General features: G+C 41.1%; 1 protein-coding gene across 3 annotated transcripts in view; it reads right to left on the bottom strand.

Annotated features, from left to right (window-relative positions):
- Nucleotides 1–22,178, bottom strand: part of MCUB (mitochondrial calcium uniporter dominant negative subunit beta) — an 85,314-nt gene that overhangs the window by 26,857 nt on the left and 36,279 nt on the right. The window contains exon 1 of one of the 3 annotated variants that reach the window (XM_084855846.1): nucleotides 2,172–2,244. The exons of the other annotated variants lie outside the window; for them this stretch is intronic. The gene's annotated coding sequence lies outside the window, so the exon portion shown is untranslated. Of the gene's footprint in view, nucleotides 1–2,171; nucleotides 2,245–22,178 lie in introns of those variants that run through there. 3 annotated transcript variants of the gene reach the window in all.

The raw sequence follows: 22,178 nt of genomic DNA, 5'->3' as shown, positions 1-22,178 counted from the left end.
CTATATGTTAGAAGGAACTGCCTCTTGGCACAGTAATCTAGGGGCAATATGCCTTAGGAGTGAAACTTTGTTTCATTTTGGACAACTTGGAAAAAAGATGTTGATGCTGGTGAGAGAGCCACCATTATAAAATACACTCATGTTTTTCTGCTTAAAAACAGCAATACCATTTTTTTTTGCATTTGGTTGATATCCCTGTAAACATAGTACATGCACATTATTAAACACTGAATTCCAGCTGTCAGAATTAATGAAGTAGGGAAGATTTCTGCAAATGGGAGTTGCATGGATCTTATTTTACACTAAATTTATCCCACCTATGTTCCTTTTCTTTTTTTATTACCTTTCAAGTTTTGAAGCTATAGAAGTCACTGCCACAGGTTTTGATAAAGTTCTTAATTAGACCCACTAGGGAATGCTGTCTTAGCTACAAAACCTTTTAATTGCTGCCACTAGAATAAACCCTCTCTACCTAAAAGTAACTTAGCAGCTTGGTTCCTATGACATACGCACAGGATTAACACCACCAGTAGAGACAACTGTGCAAAAGGAACAAAAAATAAATGTTCATTAACAGACATTATTTACAAAAGGGAATACATGTATTTATTTATTTATTTATTTATTTATTACCTTTATACTGCCCAATGGTTGAAGCTCTCTGGGTGGTTCAGAACAATTAAAAATAATATAAACGTTTAAAAGTTCAAAACTACAATATAAAAAAAAAACTCAGAAAAAAACTTTCCCCCCATGGCCTCAAGATCTCCAGAAATTTTCATTTCTATTCAAGGTGTTTAATTAAGTCAACCAGTTTTTATTTATGAACCAGCAGAGATAGTAAGCAGAGATATATATGCCTGGCTGCAAAACCCCTCTCTTGGATCAACAATTAACATATGTGAAGGACTGAGGTAGAGAGAGGCACCCATGTATTGCCTGTCCTATTTCAGATTTATGTTCCTGGTTGCCACTGCAAATTCTTCCTCACACAGTCTGAAGCTGCTTCAAGTTTACAAAGGCAAAATCTCCCACAGTGCAACAGTTTGTCCCACCTTTGCTTTGGCCTGATCTTTGTCAGCTGCTGTTATAAGGCAGATTTAATGTCCTTTGTTTCAACTGCTGGCATGATCCCTACCTCACCTTTGCCCAGCTCCAAAGTTGAGGACGGCTGAGGTTTGTCCATGTTGTACCGCTCTTTTGAGGTGCTCTGAGCATCTCAGAAGGAGAGATGTATGAGAAATTTGTTTCAGTTCGTTTTTGATCTGGATTTACCAAATTTGCAGCTTCTGGACCAAACACAGACTCAGATGCAGACTACTTCAGGAGTAGTTGTACCACAGTTTCCTTTAAAGTGGCTTGAACTGCTACCTCTCTCAGGAGACATTTACCACCTCATTGACCCAGTCAGTCGGACTCTTCCCACTCAGTGTGATGGGCCAAGAACAGAAAGGGTCAAGCATATGTGTTTTAGGCTACACCTGTTCAAATACCTTGTCAACATCCTCAGAACTCATTAACTGAAAATCATTCATCGATCTAGAATCAGACGTCCATAGACTGCCATTCACAGCTTACGAGATATAAGCCATTTTATCTGCAAAGTGCCTTGCAAACAAGTCATAGCAAGCCTTCAAAGATTCCTTCACAACTCCAGATAGGCCAGATTGCAACAGGTGCTGAACCACCTGAAGAAGTTCCACCAGATGACACCATGAGGATGCAATGTTGGCAGAGAAGAATCACTTATTTGTTGCCAGCACTGCCAGGCTCCATATCAAACTCTTCGGAGTGTTTAGTCAGACTCACAGTGAGTTTTCTGTCACTTGCATTCTAGGGTTCTTCCTTCCTGCTTCATTATCTTAGCTCTCCAGTATACCAAGGAGCTTACCAAACTCTGCAGGAAGCGAGAGGGTGCTTGCAAGTAATCATATCAACCGCCCAAGTCATGGCTGTATTCCATAAAGCAGCCTTCCCCAACCTCATGCCCCCCAGATGTGTTGGACTACATTTCCCATAATCCCCAGACACCATGGCCAATGGCCAACCTGGCTAGGAATGGTGGGAATTGTAGGGTATCAACAGATGGGAGTTGTAGGACACCAACAGAAGCATCTGTCATGCCAACTTTTAGTATTAACTTGCAAAGAAAACGGTGTACACAAACTTACGTTAGCATCTTCATTAGGAGAGGACTCTTCTAGCCACCAGATGTACTTTTCCTTGTTTATTCATATCCTGCAAAGCAATGTACGGCTCATTCCCAACATTGCCAAACACTCAGTGTACCTGAGCAGCATCAAACACTATCACAGTTTGACCCAGAAGCAGTCAGAAGGGGTAGTAAACTTAGTAACTCTTGTGCATGTCACCTATGGAAGTAGTAATGATGACACAGCTTGCACATCTTTACTTGACGACTGGCAGCATCAATTTTGAGATAGTTGTCAGTGTATTCATGCCTCATTTGAAATGCTTCAGATTGAGTTATTTTCTCCTATGGTTTGTACAATGGTTATGCACCCCCGCCCCCCAAAAAAGACCCAGATAGCATTCATCTATCTGGTGCAACAGTTGCAGCAAAATGAGATTCTCCTAGCCCTGACACTGCATAACCAAATTGCTGGTTAAAAAAAAAAAAAAACACCCTTCCAAAACCAGCTATTTGCACCTCTAGGTATTATTGCATTGTTGTTCTAGATCAGCCTTTCCCAGCCCCCCTATGTTTTGAACTTCAACCCCCATCAGGCTCAGCCTATATAGGCAATGGTTAGGGAGACTGGGAGCTGTAGCCCAAAACATCTGGAGAACACCAGGTTTGAGAAGATTGTTCTAGAATGTCAAAACCACTTATTAAATGGTGGCTATAACATTGCCATGGCTATTGCCTCAACTGCCCTCTTCTCCATGCCATTTTTGAGAGGTGAATTGTAACACAAGTTAAAGGATATGTACTTCTATAGTCCTCAAGGAGTGGGCATCCATGCCAGTCCTTTATTTTAAAGGGGGAAAGCACCCAAGACTCAGCTGGTTTTATTGATGTCATTACAGCCAAACCATCTTGGACTTCTGATGGATTGCATTCCTCTATGACAGGGGTGCGCAGATCCACAGATGTTTTAGACTTCAACTCCCAGAAATCCCTGCCAGCATGGCCAATGGTCAGGAATGGTGGGAGTTGAAGTTTGAAACATCTGGAGATCTATTATTATTATATTTATTTATACCCTGCCTTTTTCCCAGTACTGGGACACAAGGCGGCTTACAGAAATTAAAACATACACAATTAAAACATATGAAAATATACGAAAGTTAAAATATAAATTAAACAATATAACTAAAATTATATTAAAACATTAAAACAGCATTGTAAAACAGAATTTTAACAGCTTATCCCCAGGTTCCAACTATGTCCCACAGGCCTGCTAGAACAAGAATGTTTTAGTCTACCTCCAGAAACACATCAAGGAGGGAGCTATTCTAGCCTCCCTGGGAAGGGTGTTCCACAGCTGTGGGGCAGCCACCGAGAAGGTCTTCTTCCGGGTTCCCACCAAACGTGCCAGTGATAGTGGTGGGACTGAGAGAAGGGCCTCCCCAGAAGAACTCAGAACACGGGCAGGTTCATAAGGGAGGATAAGAACTTTCAGATAACCTGGACCGGAGCTGTATAGGGCTATAGCCAGCACTCTGAATTGTGCCCGGAAACAGACTGGAAGCCAGTGAAGCTGTTTTAACAAGGGAGTTGTATGCCCCCTGTAACCAGCCCCAGTCAACAGTCTGGTAGCAGCTCTTTGAGCCAACTGCAGTTTCCAAACACTCTTCATAGGCAGCCCCATGTAAAGAGCATTGCAGTAATCCAAACAGGATGTAACTAAGGCATGTGTCACCATAGCCAGATCAGACATCTCCAGGAACAGGCGCAATTGGCCCACTAGTTTTAACTGTGCAAAAGCACTCCTGGCCACCGCTGAAACCTGAGCATCCAAGCTTAGGGCTGAATCCAGGAGCACCCCCAAACTGCGAACCTGAGTCTTCAAGGGGAGTGTAACCCCATCCAACGCAGGCTGAATCCCTATTCCCTAGTCTGCCTTTTGACTGACCAGGAGCACCTCTGTCTTGTTGGGATTAAGTTTCAATTTGTTCTCCCTCATCCAGTCCATTACTGATGCCAAGCACTGGTTAAAGACAGAAACAGCTTCCTTGGAATCTGGTGGGAAGGCGTAGTAGAGCTGGGTGTCATCAGGATATTTGTGGCACCGAACTCCAAAACTCCGGACAACCTCTCCCAGCAGTTTCATGCAGATATTAAATAGCATGGGGGACAGAACAGAACCCTGAGGGACCCTGAAAGCTAACGGCCACGGAGTCGAACAGGCATCCCCCAACACTACCTTCTGAGTTCGCACCACTAGGAAGGAATGGAGCCACTGTAAAACAGTACCCCCAAGTCCCATCCCAGCGAGGTGTCCCAAAAGAATACCATGGTCGATGGTATCGAATGCCGCTGAAAGGTCCAGCAGAACTAACAGGGCCACACACACCCTGTCCAGTTCCCAAAGTAGGTCATCCACCAAGGTGACCAAAGCTGTCTCCGTCCCATACCCAGGCCTGAAACCAGATTGAAATCTACCTTCTGCCCATCTGTGCTCTACAATACCGGATGCACTGAGTACAAGACCAACATGAGAAGGACAGTCCACATGGATGCAGTAGCTCATTAATGGCAAAATATACAAACACTCTCCAAAAAGTTATCTACATTTTACCGCCATCCATTTTATTTATTTAATAATGTTTATATCCTGCCTATTCTCCGAAGAGTTCTAGGAGTGCACAATAAATAAATATTTATTTTTTAAAAAAATATCCTCCATAACTAACATAGAAACAGCAGTAGAAAAACAGCACACAGTCTCTCATTCAGCATGAGAGAACTGATCTTGAGCATCAGTAAACCACACATCTTAATTGGAACCTCAATCTGCTTGTTTGACATAAAGGAAGTCCTTACACACTTTGAATAAAATGAAATGAGCAAAAGGCTGACAAAGGACAGATTAACTTCCCAAGTGGGTATCAAGAACATTAATGAACAGTTTTCTGCTTTAGCCAACCATATTAAAATTCCCAAAGTGACACTTACTGGCACATGAGTAAATATTACCTTCACTTTTGTTGGAAATGAATGAGGAAGAGCCTTGCTGATAAGCATAAGATGAAGGTGTTGATGACAAGCATAGCTAGACAAATAATGCCAAAGGAGATTTTTAAAAGTCTAGAGTACAAATGAGACAGAAATGTGGACTGATCTCCAAAAGACTGACAGATTTATAAAATTGACCAAAATTTCCAAGTACTGTTCCCAACAGTGCTACAGTACCTATTAAAGAGTTTTTTATACTTCCATGCCAAAAAGTTAAAAGATGAGCGTGATTACCATGACTAATGGATTTTAAAGCCTTGCTTGATTTTAAATAAGCATAGTTGGAAAGACAATCAGTATATCAAGCCTTAGTATATATATGAACAAGAATGACCACCTGAATTGCAGAACTAACATGCCTGCAGTGGTAGCTCTGTGTTGTTCATGGTTTGATGATGATTTGGTATGTCTCTTGTCTGAGCTATAGGATGAAGCAAACAGTTACTGCTCACTGATGTCTTAATCCTGTGCAGCTTTATTATTTATGAAATAAAATTCCATTTGACTCTCTCCACCTTCTCTTTTGAAGTACATATAGCCTTTGCACCAATGTGTAGTTAACAGACTTCATATACTGCATGGCTTAATAAAGCCGCAAGTGACAAAAACATAAATTCCAAAACAGCCTTACTAGGGAGGCAGTTTTACTGCTCAATCTTTTAAGTTCCCTAATGCACACGCAAAGAGAAAGAGATTAAATACAGGACTCAAGAAATCCAATACTTAACGTTCCCAGATATTCCCTCAGAAGCTTTCAGCCTCCCTTAAATTCTTTGCCAGGACAAAATAATAGAATATGGATGGTGGGCTATATGACCTTTCAGATATGTATGCATCATTTTTCTTATAAAACTCAAAAAGCAGTTTGAGTTGAGATGGCTAAATCTGCACTCTCAATCGGTGAATATGCAACAGATTTGTCTGTCTATTACAGTATTCTGTAAAGCACCATGCACACTGATGGTGCTATTGTTTTTGTCATATATTCTGTGCAAAGTATCCCACTGGGTGTCTACTTCCTCCCATCTTCCTAATTAGAAAGGAGCATTAGGCCTAACTTGCTACAAACGTCGCCTGAAAGAGCAGGGCTGTGCCAGTCTGCTGCTTCTCTAGTGTTGTCAGCCCTTTGATGCCATGGTACTAAGGAAAATTGTGTGGCCCAAGGCATGGTCTGAAGGCACATGAGGCAGCCACTTTACTGAAGCTAAGCAGGTCTGGGTCTGGTCAGCGCTTGGAGAGGAGACAATCTGGGAACCACATGTAGCCCACCTTGAGTTCCACGATGGAAGAAAGGTGAGATATATATGTAATAATAATTAAAAAATAGGGCACAATCCTATGCATGTTTGGACATTAAAAAAAGTCCTACAACTCCCAAGCATAAGATTGCACCCTTAGCTTATCCAGAGGACTGTGGGAAGTCTCACTTGTTTGGTAATTGCCTGAATTACAACGGGAGAGAGGGCTCCCATAGCTATTATTTCCATTTGTTCTGAAAGGTTCTATGCCATCCTTTAGTCAGAACTCTCAGGGCGCCGTACAAAAACATAAAAACAAAAGAACACTATGAAAAGACAGACAGAAGAAGCTACAATACAGCAACTTTCAGAAGGCCATGATTTGGCTAAAATGGGGGGTGGTCAGGAGGGCCTTGTAGATTTCATTAAGGGGCCCTGTAAACCCCCCCCCCCTTTACAGTTTGAACAGTGGTTGTGTGGTTTGTCTCACTGAGCAGTCGGATCCAATGCTGACAACAACGAGACTGGACAGCCATCCCTGCACTGAGCAGGGGGTTGGACTTGATGGTCTTACAGGCCCCTTCCAACCCTACTATTCTATGATTCTATGAAAGCCAGTGGTAACACAATTCTGTCTTGCTTTTCTGTTCTAGAAATCAAAAGATTTCATATTTTCCAATCAAAATACTTGCAGCCAAATACCTGGAGCCAAATAAAGCAGTAAAACCAACATATGGAGTTAATCCCACTGCTTCTTGAAATCTATTCAATAAAGCTTTTAATTTAAGGACAACACAAATCAAAATGTAATCAATACATACAACTGCAGTACTGTGTTTAAAATATCTAATCCATTCTACTTCCAGTGGGTGGGTTTTGTTTCGAAATGATACATCAAATAAGGGGGAAGCTATTTACATTGGGGCTGCCGTGGCTTTAAGAGCCAGAAGCCCACATTCCAAGCTTGTTAATTCTATTTCTTCACAGTCTTAATCTCATCATATAAAAGTACTACTCACTTTGCTCCTTATGTTTCTTTATAGACACTGGAAGAGAGTTAACGCCCATAGCCAGCATATTTCAGGTAAACTTAATATAAAGTAAGAGTGTAACTGCATGTCACCTTTTACCCAAGCATTTACAATTATTTCTCTATAACTGCCCATATACATCTACCTCCCTGTATGTACATACAACCTCACACATGCACGCACGCACACGCGTGCGCACACGCGCGCGCGCACACACACACACACACAGAGGAAATACTTCAGGTATCTGACATAGTGGGCTCTAGTACACAAACATTTGTGCCACAATATATCTATTAACCCTTGTGAGATGTCCCCTCCAGTGGGAGAGGAGTGGAGAATCCTTCAGATCCCCACTTCTCTCCTCTTATTTCAGGGGACAGAGTACTTGGATGTTTTTTGCCCTTATTTCAGAGTTGAGAAAAGCCCTGTTTATCACTGGAGGTCCCCTTCCACAAAGATCTACAGTAAGAGAATTCTAACTTGTCCTATGTCACTCTCAGAGCCAAAACAGACATTACTTTAAATGTGTGTCTAACAGCTACATTGTTTTCATTTTTACTCTAGAATAGACACAGGGCTTCTGATCTACTTGGTACCCTAGCATAAGGAGGGAGTAGCAGGGCTTTCAAGATCTGGACTGTGGAGGAGGCCCCTTGCATCTAATCTAGAGAATTTTTTTTTTTTTTAAGACATATTCTAGACAGACATTTAAAGTAGTGTCTGTTCTGGCTTTTACTTTCTCTGGTCCTGAACTGCCACTGTGTGTCTCTTGCCTGGTAAAATAAGAATTCTTCCCTCCTTAGTTGCTGGTCTCTACAGTGGTGACAGCCAGTAGACCTGCTTCGCTCTGTGCTGGACTCAGTCCTTCCTGCAGCCTCCATTGATTGCCTCCCTCTATCAGCTTTTGTCTCGGCTCCATCACCCTCTTCTGCTCCTTATGAGGCTGTGAATAAGGACATGGAGCAAAGGGGAGTTCCAGCCATTTCTGAGCATTAGAACAGGATGCCATTTTGAATAGAAAGGCCTTTTAAGAGGCCACAAGGCTCTGTTTTCACTCTACCACCACCACCAGTTATTTTATTGCTCAATAAAAATTCTCACTGCCATTTTGAATAGAAATTCTCACACATACATCTCAAGTCATTACTGCAGTTACGGCAAGATAGTAACAATCATCACATCAACATTGTATGTTAAACTGGGGGTAAACATTCTGACTAGGCCATTATCTGTTTGACATGACTGGAAAAAAATATGTATGTGTAACCTGCTTTGAACTATATCAAGTTTAAAATTATCTACCTTTCCATTCTACCTGATGAAAAGTTCCACTGATTAATGGACGCACTTCTACTCCATCACAACTTGGTCCCACATGAGATTGCTACTTAAATTAGTATTTATATCTTGTTTACTTTAACAGGGTTTCAAAATGGAAATAAAATGCTATAAATTGTTGTAACTTATAACCTTATTGCACTTAGAATATTTTAAGACAGTGGGGCAATAGAGGAATAGATAGAAAGGAATCTAGAAAGAAGGGAAGACAGGACATTAATCACTGAACTTTTCCATTCTAACCCAAGGAAAAGCTGTACTTTACATTACTGTAAATGTGTGCTTAGTAGCTATAAGAGAACATAGCTACTAGACACACATTTGAAATAATGTCTGTTTTGGCCCTTATTTTATTGCTTGATAACACAAACTGTAATTCATGTTTCTGTGCAAGGACTTCTCCACTGGCATGAGGGATGTGCAATGTTAATGAAAAAAGATCTGTTATACCAATGTAATGCAAGTACTGAGGGACAGTTACAAAAGAAGACATTGGTCTTACCAATCTAACAGGCCATTCTATAGAGTGCCTTGTACAGAACAGTGAAACTTTGGAACTTCTGTATTTGCCTGACAAGCCTTCTAATACAAGACTGACAAAAATGTGCCAGCCCTTACAGAGAAGTAGGTCATAAGGAAAGGCAATCAGAACAGTGCGTAAGTAAAAGTGGCCAGGATTCTTAAGGTTGGAATCAAAGACAAAGTATGCTCAATGCTGTGGTACTATACTTTAGATTGGCCTAGTTATGATCCTCTCTTTGTTTTAAATTAATTAATTGTATTTGGGTTTGATTTTTAAAAACCATTTTAATTATATTTATGTTTTAATTATGGAAGCCACCTTGGGAGTCCATTTGGGGGCCAAAAGGCAGGGTAGAAATTTTGTCAATCAAATAATGCTGTCACACAGAACGGCTAACAAGATTTTAAGGCCGCCACAGTCCGCTGATGATATTCTGCAAGTCTGGTGGCATGTGATTCTATGTATCTGCGCACATTCTCTCTCGTAACACATATTTCATTATTTTTCATTACAACAAAGCAAGTGCAACTGAGATAAGAAATCTTATATATATAATTCAAAGTCTGGGGTTAGTTGGTTATCCCTTTTTGATTGCCTTCCTGTTGATGGATCCTCATGAAACACACTTCATTGGAAAGCTTTTGAAATACAGATTCCATGAGTAGGAGTTTTCACTATAATTCAAAGTTGGGAGGTTATTTGTGTCCATAAACTCTGATTTGCTTTTTCTCTGCAAACTCTGTTCACAGAGAACCAACAGCTTGTTATTACAAATGCAGAGAAACAGTTGTGCAGCGACTACACTGATAAAATCAAATTTTCCCTAAGGGAAAAGGAAAAAATTACAAGAAAAGCATGATTTAGTGCTCATATCTCAGTCCTCTGTACCTTATAAGTAAATCAAATGGAAAATAATTTTGTGCTTATTATTCTGAACCCACATAGGAAGATCTTTGTTTCCCACTATGCATTTAAATTTGTCACAGAGTATCCAGAGTTATCAAAGCTATTTATTATATTCAAACAGGAAGTAGCAGAAGGAAGCCGAAAGCCACAAACTAGAACATTCATCAAAAACACAAGCAAAACATGTTCAAAGAGATATGCACTTTTTAACTGCAGTTTGACTACATGATACATATAGCAAATAAATCCACTTCCTTATAGAATCATAGAATAGTAGGGTTTCAATTAGAAACAAGTACTTCTAATGTTTTGTTACTCTATACCAACCTTGCCCAAACTGGTACCCTTCAGATTTTTTTGATTAAAACTCTGGGCATTCCTGTCCACTAGCTATGCTGGCTGGGGCTGATCAAGTTGAAGTCCAAAACATCTGAAAAGAGCCACCTTGGTGAAGGCTACTCTACACAAACATATTGCAGTGATACCCATCTCCCTGTCATCTAAGTGGCCACCAGTGTTCTTGCTTCCATCCCACCTACCAACATTTCACATTATTTGCAGATGCAATCCCAGTGTCAGCATCTATCATCCTAGGAGAGCTGCCAGAACCCCAGTGCAGGGCCCACCATTGCTAACATCTACCCCAGGCTCTGCACAACACGAAACTGGGTCTGAAAGCCTCCATTCTGATTATCCCAATGTCCCAGAGTGACATTATATTGGGCACTCTGGGGCAATGTGGGAAACTAAAATGGCAGCTCCCAGCCACCCTCGGAGTGCTGCTGCCACTGCTGGGTATGTCAGAACAGGTCCAGAGAGCACTTTTTCCAGGGCCTCCTCAAATTTGGGGCCAGCCTTTTGCACACGACGGCCATTCTTAAAACTGTGCATGTGGACCTAACATAGGGTTTCTGAAGAAAAGCCATTATGGAGAATAAGTAACACTATTCCACTGTCATTTTTTACACCCCTGAAGGATCAATGGGCTTTCTACAATGCAAATTATCACAACTGCAACACAGAGATATCCATTCTAAGGAGCTGCATAGACAATTTCTGGTAGCATGAAAGTTGTAATAACTCCCATATCACGAATGAGTTCATAGTACTGCATTTAGGTTACATGTAAGAACCCCAATTTAACTACTCATTTTCACAGGGCAAGGTGCATACTTAAAAAAGAAGTTTAAAGCTCTATTTTATTCTATTTTGTACATAAGATCTGCTGGATGATATGCAGCTATAAAAAGGGCAGCAAGAGAGAGAGAGAGGCTCCATATGGAATTCTTATAATTAGAATTTAAATATTCCCTCTAGCAAGATTACCAGCATTTTTCTTTTTCACCACATAGCCAAGCTAGCCCACAAGTTCAGCCACTCGATCATTAATTACATTATATGTGACTGCACACAAAATTACAGCCCCAGAGCTTTTGACAGCCAATGAACAGCTTGATTCCCATGCCTACCATTTTGAAAATCTTCTGGCAGGAGGGGACGGGCAATTTCCAAATAATCAGTAGAGCTCTCCATCATTACTGAACAAAAAAGGGAGAGAGGCTGAAGGCAGAGCCTTCAGTCATCTCTATTCCATAATTAATGTCACAAAGCAACAGCAGGGTATGTAGCATCATCTGCCTCTTATGAAGGTAATAACTCCTTTCTGATGGCAAAGACAAATTATCAATCCCTAAACATTTATTGAGAAGCAAAAGCAATTTGAACCTACTCTTAGCTACAAATTTTTAACTTAGGGGCACTTTCCGCAGTATGAAGAAACGAAGAATCACGATTAGTCCTGTCCTAGCTCTCCAGTGCAAGTTTCCATTATGTAAATGCAAGGAGGAGGGAGCCGTTACATGTGAACCGGGTCAATGTTTTCCATCAGCCAAGCCTAGTGCACCAGCTGCAACCCCTCCTGAGCAGAGGTAGCCTAGCCTAGCACTACACTCATTTTAAGCTAGAAGTGGGTGTATCAAATATTTGACACATACCTGCTTCTACTGATGAAGTCTTCAGACTGGGCTATGATATTAAAAGTGAAGTGAATGTGCATTATGGAAGTCAAGAAATTGGGACAACCTAACCACTTCACCAGCTGATCATCATTACTATGAGTTTTGCAAGAAGCCATGTATAGCCTCCCCATCATCATAGCCAAGCAGATTCTCAATCCTGCCCTGTCTTGAGGGCATGCTACTTTCCCATCAGAAGTCCTTTAAGCAAATTATTTTAAATTGGAGTTGATGGTTCTCCTCTGATATATTTCCAGAGATGAGAAAGAAGGGTCAGAGGACTTGCCTATAAGCCCTCCTGAGACCAGAAGCCACTTTGGCGTGTGCAAGAAAAGGGCCTCGGAACCCTGGCAATTCCACCTCACAGCTGCAGCCCCCTGTGTCACATCAAACATTTTGAAGAGTCCCCCAGCCTCAGGAGCAGCTTTGCGTGGGGGTGGGGGTGTCACAGGGAACTGCAGCAGGAAGGAGGAGGAAATAAAGCCTCACTCTGCAAGCAGGACACCACTCTCAGTTCTTAAGAAGACACTGTGTTTTATTGGATTATGAATTAAATTTGGTATCAAAATTCACATTTAAATATCAAATTTGTTCTGTAAACATTGATTACCAATAAACAAATGTAAAACACCAACTACTTTTTATTATATCTTGCTTTTTGTGCAACAGTACCTTCAGCACTTGGGTTAGGATTTACCACAGGATTTAGTTACCATAATGCATATTTTCAATTAGCCAAATCCTATAACCTGAAATTTTTAAAATAAGGAGTATCTGCACGTACTTCCAGATGAGGCTTTTATTATGTAATCAATCACACTGCAATTATACAATAAATGTGAATTTTATGTGTGTATGTGTCTAGATGATGTTGCCTTCAATTGCAGCCCTCCTGTGTTTTCCCACTACTTCTTCCATCTTTTTTCTTATTACATAAAATCTATTAAGGAAGAAAAGATAGAATAGCTGCACAGTGCCTTTTGATTGGTAATGATAGGAGCCCTCCATCTGGAAGCACCTTAATACTTTACAGTGCAAAATAAAAGCATATGAAGAGCCATGCTGGATCACACCACCAAGGGTCCATCCAGTCCAGCATTCTGTTCACACAGTGGCCAATCAGCTGCCTGCCCACAAGTAGGACATCACAGCAGCATCACCCTCCTGCTCGTGTTCCTGGTATACAGAGGCATACTGCCTCTGATACTGGAGGTAGTATCACAAATAACCTTAGGTTATCGCTCCCATTTCACCAGGTTTATCTATTAGAATGTGATTCAACAGTTGCTCCAATTGGTATACAGTGGTTTAACTCGTACTGATTTTACCAGATAATACAAGTTATACATACACTTAGAACAGACAAGACTATCCTTCGCATCTATCCCTTCCCTATACAGATGTTGTTACACTATCATGTTACGCAAAAGAGCGGCATGTGCTACACAAAAACATCCACAGTAGATGGCCGCAATAGTTGGCTCAGCATGAGAAGGTGGGCAGGTGATGGAACTGGACCACCTTTTATGTGCCATCTGTCTCTGTTTTTCTGGCACATAGCCACATCAATAAAGAGAAGCCAGGACTGTTTTTTTGTGCGTTGTAAATTTCTTTAGACTGTAAAGAATAAAACCTCATTTTGGACTTGTAAAAATAATATTTTCTAGGTGCTAATTGCTAACTTCTTATACTGCAATAGCTTAACATTTGAAATTCGTTAATACACTTACTTTTTGTATCCCTTTTCAAGCATTACTAAATCTCTAGATACCAATCCAAAACAAGTCAGCCACTGGCAGTCTTGGCCAGCAAAAAGCAGAGTCTCAACCATCACTGAAGGCACACAAATGTCCAAAGCAATCAAATCTAAGGACATGGAAAATACCAAAATACAAAAATCTTCAGCTCAAGGGGTAACTTTTCTTTCCTAGTTGCAAAACCCCTAAATTCAATTTGGGATTTTTGCAACTGGGAATAAAAGTTACCCACTGATCTGATCTTATTCTTCAAAATAAATAAATAAACCAACCAACCAACCCTGGTTGATTGTTTATTAATTTGGGTGTTTATTCAGATTTATACACTATGATGCAAAGCATTTGTATTTTATTCTTGTCAGAACACACTTAAGTATTAAGCTGGTTATGTTATAGCTGATGCAGCAGTTTCAGTTAAAAATGCAAATTTAGGTTAGCTTAAGAGTTTTATTGAATAGGCGGAAAAAAGGCTGGTTAAGACTGCTTGTCAGGCTGACACCAAACTGAAAAATCTGGAGTGGAGGGCTATCTGGCTGCGAATATGGACATAGGTAAAGTGTTTGTCAATGTAATCTACTGAGATGTCCACTGACAGCCATTTGTGGGGCAGTGGATAATGTGCTAGGCTCGGATGTGTGGGTAGCCCAGGCTTAACCCCTCTATTTAGCTAGGCAACTTATTGAGTGACCCCTGGACAAATCACTCTCCACTTAGCCTACCTACTTAAATAGAGATGTTTGTAGGAAGATAATAGAATGCTCCCTGGGCGAAAGGCAGGATACAAATTCAATCCAAAGTATTTCTCCTTCACAAATCCTGGTGGAAGTTTCATAGGTAGTTTCCTGCACAATTCCTCCTCATTTCAACAGTTTCTACCAGAGAAGTTCTTGGCAAGTTACCTTATATAAAGAAAAGAGAATATCTTTTCAGTATTATTTTGTAAAATCATTGTAAATATTTAAAAACCAGAAGACTTGCGGCAAGGCAAGGCCTTCTGAAAGCTTTTGCACTCCCATTAACTTGGTACAAGACCACATATTAATTTATGTTCGAGAATATTGTTAGTGTTAACTATACAGCTGAGACTGCAATTATTAGGCGGGGTTGCACTGTATGTGAAAAATACATATCTCTGCACAGAAATACAGGAGGAGGAGCTTGGTAGCCCCATCGAGAGCATCTGGGTTGAAATAAATAGAGCAAAGAATAAAAGGAACCTGGTGGTCGGAGTCTACTACCGGCCACCCAATCAAGGAGAAGACAAGGATGAAACTTTTGAAAAGCAAATAGCCAATGTTTTAAGGAAGCATGATGTAGTAGTAATGGGGGACTTCAATTTCCCCGATATTTGTTGGGAGACAAATTCTGCAAAACATGGCCCCTCCAGGAAATTCCTGACTTGTGTGGCGGATAACTTCCTCCTACAGAAAGTAGAGGAAGGAACTAGAGGATCGGCTATCCTTGACTTGATCCTAACCAACAGAGATGACTTAGTGGATAAAGTAGCAGTTACAGGAACTCTGGGGGAAAGCGACCATGTTGTACTTGAGTTCTTGGTTCTAAGGGAAGCAAAAGCCGAGTGTACTCAAAAGCGTACCCTGGATTTTAGGAAAGCTGATTTTAATAAACTCAGAACAATGATCAGTAAGGTCCCATGGCAAACAATGCTAGCGAGAAAAGGAGTCCAAGATGGGTGGGAACTTTTAAAAAAGGAAATTCTCAAGGCACAATCACAAACAATTCCAACAAGAAGAAAAGGTGGAAGACAACAGAAGAAGCCAATGTGGCTTCACAAAAAGCTTAGGGATGACCTGAAAACAAAAAAGGACACATATAGGAAGTGGAAAGAAGGCCAAGTAACAAAGGAAGAGTACAGGCAGGTAGCACAGAATTGCAGGGATGGCGTCAGGAAGGCTAAAGCGGAGAACGAGGTGAGGTTAGCGAGGGATGCTAAAAACAACAAAAAGGCTTTCTTCAGCTACGTGCATAGTAAAAGGCAGAGGAAAGAAATGGTTGTTCAGCTATTAAATAAGGATGGCAAAATGATAACAGCTGACAAAGAAAAGGCAGAGGTGCTCAATTCCTACTTTGGCTCAGTCTTCTCCCAAAAGAGGGTCTATGACCCCCCTGGCAAAGGCGAAGTACAGGCTGAAGGGGCAGGATTGCAGCTTGAGATCGACAGGCATATGGTCAAGGAACACCTCATTACTTTGAATGAGTTCAAATCTCCAGGGCCAGATGAACTGCATCCTAGAGTAATAAAGGAACTGGCAGAAGAACTCTCAGAACCGCTGTCTATTCTCTTTGAGAAATCATGGAGGACCGGGGAAGTGCCAGATGACTGGAGGAGGGCTAACGTTGTCCCTATCTTCAAAAAGGGTAAAAAGGAGGAACCTGGGAACTACAGACCAGTCAGTCTGACATCAATCCCTGGAAAAATTCTGGAGCAGATCATAAAGCAATCCATCTGGAAGCACCTTGACAACAATGCCGTGATTACTCGAAGCCAACATGGATTTGTCAAAAACAAGTCCTGCCAGACAAATCTGATCTCATTTTTTGATCAAGTCACCTCCCTTGTAGACCGTGGGAATGCTGTAGACATCATATACCTCGACTTCAGCAAAGCTTTCGACAAAGTGCCCCATGATATCCTGATGAGCAAACTTGCTCGAAGTGGGCTAGATGAAACAACGATCCAGTGGATCCACAGTTGGCTACAGAATCGGACTCAAAGAGTGCTTATCAATGGGACCTTCTCAAGCTGGGGAGAGGTAACGAGTGGGGTACCGCAGGGCTCAGTCCTGGGCCCAGTGCTCTTCAACATTTTTATTAATGACTTGGAGGAGGAGGTGCAGGGAATGCTGATCAAATTTGCAGATGACACAAAATTGGGAGGGATAGCTAATACTTTGGAAGACAGAAACAAAATTCAAAGTGATCTGGATAGACTGGAGTGCTGGGCAGAAAACAACAGAATGGCATTTAATAGGGACAAATGCCAAGTTCTGCACCTAGGAAAAAGAAACCAAATGCACAGTTACAAGATAGGGGATACGTGGCTCAACCACACTACGAGCGAGAAGGATCTTGGAATTGTCGTCGATCACAAGCTGAATATGAGCCAACAATGTGATGTGGCTGCAAAAAAGGCAAATGCTATTTTGGGCTGCATTAATAGAAGCATCGCTTCCAAATCCCGGGAAGTACTAGTTCCCCTCTACTCAGCACTGGTTAGGCCTCATCTGGAGTACTGTGTCCAGTTCTGGGCACCACACTTTAAGAAGGATGCAGACAAGCTGGAGAGGGTTCAAAGGAGGGCAACAAAGATGATCAGGGGACTGGAAACAAAGCCCTATGAAGAGAGACTGAAAGAACTGGGCATGTTTAGCCTTGAGAAGAGAAGACTGAGGGGAGATATGATAGCACTCTTCAAGTACTTGAAAGGTTGTCACAGAGAAGAAGGCCAGGATCTCTTCTTGATCATCCCAGAGTGCAGGACACGGAATAATGGGCTCAAGTTACAGGAAGCCAGATTCCGGCTGAACATCAGGAAAAACTTCCTGAGTGTCAGAGCAATACGGCAATGGAACCAATTACCTGGGGAGGTGGTGGGCTCTCCCACACTGGAGGCCTTCAAGACGAGGCTGGACAGCCATTTGTCAGGGATGCTCTGACTTGGATTCCTGCATTGAGCAGGGGGTTGGACTCGATGGCCTTGTAGGCCCCTTCCAACCCTACTATTCTATGATTCTATGATTCTATATTTATGGTAAAAAAAAGAATTATGTTTCTCCGCATAGCTGAAGCTCTGTCTCTTCCTTATCATCATTACACTAGGGTGTCCTTCATGATAATGCCACATAGGGGCAATTAGTGGCAAAAACAAACAAAAATGGAGAGGAGCTGCATTTCTTCCTGTTATGGGCTCAGGCTAAATTGAAACATGTTTTTTCAATTAAGGTAGATGAAATTAAATTACATTTTTATTTTGTACAGTGGTAATAAATGTGGTCATATAATTTTGGTAGTGAAATCCCCTGAGCAGAGGAAACCAAGACACTTTGCAACAAAATGAGCTAGTAATGTTAAAGGGAATAGTTAATTAGATCTTTGGAGAAAGGGAGTCAAAGGGATGAATAAATCAGCTTTCTCCCAGGCTGCATCATTTACACATGTGTTCACCCATAAGTCTGTTCTATTCCTCCGTTAATCTGTGATTTTAAAAAAATCAGTGTGAAAATATGTATTTAAAAATTAAATTAGTAAACATTTGTAAATATATTCCCTTGCAAAACATGCATTTCTAAATGTATTTTGATACTTTGAACAGAGAACTGTGTCAGAACATACAGGAAGTACAGTATTTGGTGGATAACTAAGTTCCAATCCAAAGTCCAGTAGGTATGAATCAGGTCAGTTCGCAAAGGGCTCACAGAGACAGAGTACCCGTAGCATTCCTAATCGAAGGTACACAAGGGACTATTTTATTCAAATTATATAGGTTGCTGGAGGAAGCTGATGGGATCAACAGCCGCACTTTAAAGCAAGCAATTATGGTGAAAGAACCCCCGGGACCAGTGGCTCTAATTTATTTAAAACCTTTTAAAGATGTTTCAAAGCAATCATCTCAGCCATGAAAACTATGGTGAGGTGAGAGAAGGAGGGGACTACATTTAATGCTGGCACTAGCACCTAGGCAGCCACCAGATGAAACACAATTCAAGGAATATCTGCAATGCTGAAGCAAAGTCCAGCTTTCATGGTGCTTCTGATATGGCTAGGTTCCTGTGCTGAGTGTGCATCCCAGAATGCTCTGCAACATTGCAGGAGGGTTTGTGCATGCATTCAGTTCATGGTAGATCTCCTTATGCTTCCTAGGGTGCCTCTCCCCGCAAAAAAACCTGAGCCAGCCCCAACTTACGAGGATCACATGAGGGAAGTGAAGGGGATCATTCTATTGCCTTGACCTCCTGGGAAGAAAACCAGAATGTTTTAAATACAGTACACTAATCTCTGCTGATAGTCTCTGTCTCCCACATGGGCATGTTCAGACAATATTTCACTATGAGGGTAACTTTTAGTAGCCACACAGCTACTAATTGCTGAAATAATTATTTTTCTTAGACTAGAGATACAACAAAAAACATTAGCATTACATAAGTATGCATCTGATTTTCACCGCTTGCATTATTCACTCTTGTGGATCACAGACACTGTGATAGCAAGAGGGTTTATTACTAGTGCGACCCTGATTTAAAACATAATTATTTGGAAGCAAGTCACAGCAATGCAAATTAATCTCACTTAAAAATAGGTGTACTTAGAAATACAGCTTGTCCTGTGCGCGCGCATGTTGACAGAAGTACGTTCCAAAGTAAATGGGAACTTACTCTCAAGTATTTGTGTACAGGGATGTAGTGTAGATCTACTCAATCCACATATTTCCTGTAAAATTGGTCTCTTATCAAACTTTCTTTTCAAAATGTTTGGTCTAATAGCACTTTCCAAAAACAAGCTTTTTTTGCCACAGTTACAGTGATTTAACCCCATCACTACAGAATAAAGTTGTATTGTGCATGAGATAGTTTATCAGGCTTAGACCATACATTGTCACCCACTAAGAGCCACAGGGCTAGAAAAGACAGCGGACAATTTGCAGTGACTCAATGAACACGCAACGGATTGCCTTAACGGGGACAAGGGGTAGCAACCACTGTGTCCTACTGAGTATGTCATTCATTACATTTTATTACCGTTTTATTCCATCCTTCCTACAAGGCATTCAGGGTATTAGTGTACTCTCGCTCCACCAATTATCCTGTTACTCTAGTGAGGTAAAGGTTAGGCTTGGTGACAATAACTGGAGCAAGGTCACTCACTGTTCTGAGTTCCACAGATGAGTGGGGATTTTAACCTGAATCTCTCCAGTCGGAGTCCACTCCACCATATTGGCACACATTCAATCCAGCCATAGTTGTGGCAGAAAACAGGTGGGAGTTGCATGCCTTAGCATTGTTTTATTATTTATTTTATTTTGAATGATTTTAGGCTGCCTTTAAGGATATAATCCTCATTTTCAGAATAGAAACAAGTTTCTTTTGCACTGGTGAAGTAACCACCTCCACAATTCCTACACAAATAATCAGAACTGGAACAGACACAATACAGGGGTGGGGAACATTTTTGCTGCTCTAGTACCTAATTCCCTCAGGAGTATATAAGAACAGCTATGCTGGATCAGATCAAGGGTCCATCTAGTCCATTCTCTTCACACAGTGGCCAACCAGCTGTTGACCAGGAACCCACAAGCAGGGCATGAGCACAACAGCACCCTCCCACCCATGTTCCCCAGCAACTGGTGAACATAGGCCCACTGCCTCTGGTACTGGAGGAAGCACATAGCCATGAAAACTAGTAGCCATTGATAGCCTTTTCCATCCAACCCCTTTTTAAAGCCATCCAAATTGGTGGCCATCACTACATCCTGTGGTAGCAAATTCCATAGTTTAACTATGTGCTGTGTGAAGAAGTACTTCCTTTTATCTGTCCTGAATCTCCCACCAATCAGCTTCATGGGATGACCCCGAGTTCTAGTATTTTGAGAGGAAGAAAAATGTCTCTGTCCACATTCTCCACACCATACACCTCTGTCATGTCTCGCTTGCCCTCCTTTTTTCCAGGCTAAACAATCCCAGCAGTTGTAACCTTCTCTCATAAGGAGATGCTCCAGCCCCTTGATCATTTGAGTTGCCCTTTTCTATACTTTTTCCAGCTCTACAATATCTTTTTTTTAGGTGTGAAGTAATTCAAAGGGAGTAGCATGCTGGCAGCAGGCAGGGCCAGAAGCTATGGGCTACATGTGGATTTAGGGCCAAAGCTTGCCCAGCCCTGCAGTAACATACTTCTGGGTTGACAGCTCAAAAGCTACAATTAACAGCCTCCATCTGCATGTCATTATTGTATAACTAGGACTTTAGGCTACACACAAAAAACAGTGGTTGCAAAACCATTCTGAGAATGTTTAGGTTACTCAGAACCTTATTGGGGCTTTCTTGAAGAGATCAGCAATAATGGAACTTCAACTTTCATCCAGTAAGTAAGGCAATCCTTTTAACATACTCCCCTCCCCCCACCTATCCCACTGCCCCTATTATCCTACCCTTAGGAAATCTTCAGCTTCAGGATATTCTCCTAAATATCTCATATCACATCCCTCACAGTTACAATTCCCTCTGCAGTACCTCACATTTATAACTTCATAGTTGACATGGATTACTGTTCATGCTTGAATCGCAACTTTGTCGATCAATGACTCTTTTATCTTTCCTCATAAATTAATTCCACCAGTCATAGCCATTTGCATTTTTCCTTTTAATGCTCCACGCTTCTAGTATATTTTTTAGTTTCCAAAACCAAGTGCAATATTTCTGAAAATGGATTACTTTAGTATGGTCCTTTGAAAGGAGGCCTCAATCCATAAAAACTAAAGATCTATTCGGCCATTCCAGTTTCCTGTTAACATCAGAGTATGATTTAACATCCTAGTTCTCAAGCTAGTTACGAAGTACGTCGAGTAAAAACAACACGGTCTTGTTGATTTTAGCAGAACCAAAGATGGCATCTCACATACTAGAAACACACCAAAGACCACAGTATTTTTTTCAAGGATGGCACCCCCCATATGTACATGCAAAGACATCCTTTCCAATAGTATGTATTATGACCCTAAAACTGAAAAACAGTAGCTGGAGACTTTGGCTTCTTATACTGTAAATACATACCAATCCACTCAAAGTCAACTAACATTAAACATCATCAATTTAAGTGATTTATAAATAAGGCTGCAAAAGTCCATTTGATAAACTACTTTCCTCCTCGTCTGCAGCCCTCTCCCTCATAAAGCATTACCCCCACTTTCAACTGGATTCCAAAATCCAAATATTACAAACACTGTAAGAAAAAATTAGAAAGCCAGTCAATAAATAATACGTAATGTAAATAGCAACAGAATGAAAAGCTTGCTGTAAGAAAAATTCTTCCAGAATCTTTGGAACAGCAGTAAAGAAGATCAGATAAGTTCTTGGGCAGGGAGTTCCAATATAGGGTTGGATTCAACCCCATGCAAATAGAGGTCCACTTGTGCAATGAGACTTCCCCATCC

Source organism: Heloderma suspectum, chromosome 5, assembly GCF_057233095.1.
Source record: "Heloderma suspectum isolate Gila_16-S chromosome 5, 16-S_ref, whole genome shotgun sequence".
NCBI lineage: Eukaryota > Metazoa > Chordata > Lepidosauria > Squamata > Helodermatidae > Heloderma > Heloderma suspectum.
This window is presented reverse-complemented; position numbering and strand designations above follow the sequence as displayed.